Source organism: Dioscorea cayenensis, chromosome 12 (genome assembly GCF_009730915.1).
Source record: "Dioscorea cayenensis subsp. rotundata cultivar TDr96_F1 chromosome 12, TDr96_F1_v2_PseudoChromosome.rev07_lg8_w22 25.fasta, whole genome shotgun sequence".
Lineage (NCBI taxonomy): Eukaryota > Viridiplantae > Streptophyta > Magnoliopsida > Dioscoreales > Dioscoreaceae > Dioscorea > Dioscorea cayenensis.
In genome coordinates this window covers 8,711,930-8,713,798 of record NC_052482.1, presented here as the reverse complement: position 1 = coordinate 8,713,798, position 1,869 = coordinate 8,711,930, and the positions used below count along the sequence as shown (strand labels likewise).

General features: G+C 41.3%; 1 non-coding gene across 1 annotated transcript; it reads left to right on the top strand.

Annotated features, from left to right (window-relative positions):
• The first annotated feature begins 1,116 nt into the window (after positions 1-1,116).
• LOC120274279 lies at positions 1,117-1,223 on the top strand. Its single transcript, XR_005540809.1, has one exon. It is a non-coding gene; the product is annotated as a small nucleolar RNA R71 (small nucleolar RNA).
• Positions 1,224-1,869: the final 646 nt, after the last annotated feature.

Here is a 1,869-nt window from a genome sequence, read left to right as displayed (position 1 = left end):
TAACACTCCCAAACATAAAGCATCTAGAATCACAGATGCACTCTCCTCCAACTTCCTCTTGTTGGTCAAGAGGTCCTTCAAAAACTTTGCATAATGAGGCATTTAAGACAATGCCTCCACAAATGGGATATTGATGTGCAACTGCTTGAATAGACCCAAGAATTTATTTTATTACTCATTATTTTGGTTGTTCTTTAATCTCAAAGGATAATGGATTCTTGGCTTGTAGGGTGGGGTTGCCATCTCCTTAACTTTGGTTCTCTCCTAAACCTCCATGATCTTGGGTGCTTCAAAACTGGTCTTCTCACTCGGGAGCCTATGCTCAACTTCACGATGACTTCTCAAATTGTTCGCCTTTACATGTTCTCTTAGGTTTGTCTCCGTGTTGCTAGGCAAACTCCCCTGAGGTTTTTCTGAGAGTGACTTCGCAATTTTGCCTACTTGATTCTCTAAGTTGTGCAATGATGTGGGGTGGTTGGAAGTGTGGCTTGAACCGATTGAAATCTTGTATCCGATGATGCAATGAACTTGGTCAAAGCCTTTTCTAGGTCGGTCATCCAATTCTCTAACCCTGAAACTCGATTCTGCATATTCAGTCTTGTTGTTGTTGTTGTTGTTGGAAACCGGGTGGTGCTATCATCTTCTGTTGCCCTTGATTACTCCAAGAAAGGTTTGGGTGACTCCTCCAACCAGGATTGTAGGTATTGCTATGTGGATTCCCTTGGCCTCTCATTGCATTTCCTACAAAACTTACTTGTTCCACCAAGGATGTACCACCAGTAGAGATCGAGTAATCGGATGGAGCATGTCCTTCCCCACACCTAGTGCAACTCATCATAGCCGCCACACTAGGAGAAGTTAAAATGTCTAACTTCTTCCTCAATGACTCAACCTGGGCCGCAAATGAGGTAACTGCATTAATCTCATGAAGTCTGGCTACCTTCTTTTTGTCACTTTTGTTACATTGATAACTATTCATAGCCATTTCTTCAATGAAATATCGGGCCTCATTTGGGGGTCTTGTTTCCTAACATACCTCATGCTGCGGCATCAAGTAACTACTTTGTGCTTAAGTTCAAACGATTATAAAAAGTCTGAATGATCATCCACTTGAGAAACTCATATTGAGGACATTTCCGTAGGAGCCCCTTGAACCTATCCTATGTCTCAAATAGAGACTCTAATTTCGCTTGCACAAAAGATGATATTTCATTCCTAAGATTCACGGATTTTCAGAGAGGGAAATATCGGCCAAGAAAAGCTTCTACCATCTCCTCCCATGTAGTGATCGATGCTCTAGGTAATGAATGTATCCATTGCTTTGCTCTCCTTTCAAGAAAAATGGGAAGGCTCCCTACTTGATAGCATCATCAGTAACACCATTAATCTTGAGCATGTCGCACACTTCCAAGAAGTTCTCAATGTGATTGTTTGGATCCTCATTGGCCAAACCATTAAACTGTGTCGACTACTGTAACATTTGGATGAAGGCTAGCTTAAGCTCAAAATTCTGAGCCATGATCGGTGGCCGCACAATACTAGACTACGTGCCAGGAACTGTGGGTCTGGCATAATCTGATAGCGTTCTCTGCTGCTTATTCTGTTCTGCCATGTTATCAGACCCTTCACCTTCCATTTCATTTTGATTTGACTATTCTTGCATAGGTCCTTTTCCCCTTCTATGAATTCTATGTTCAATGCCCAGATTTCCTTCAATCAATGTCGAAGGGTTTCTTGGGTCATAACGTGGAGCTGTAACCAAAGAAAAGAAAACAAATCAGAATGATCGAAGAATAAGAAAATGTGAAATAGAATAAGTGATGAATAGCAAAAATAGCAAAGTGCAAAGTGTTTCCAAAACGCATATTC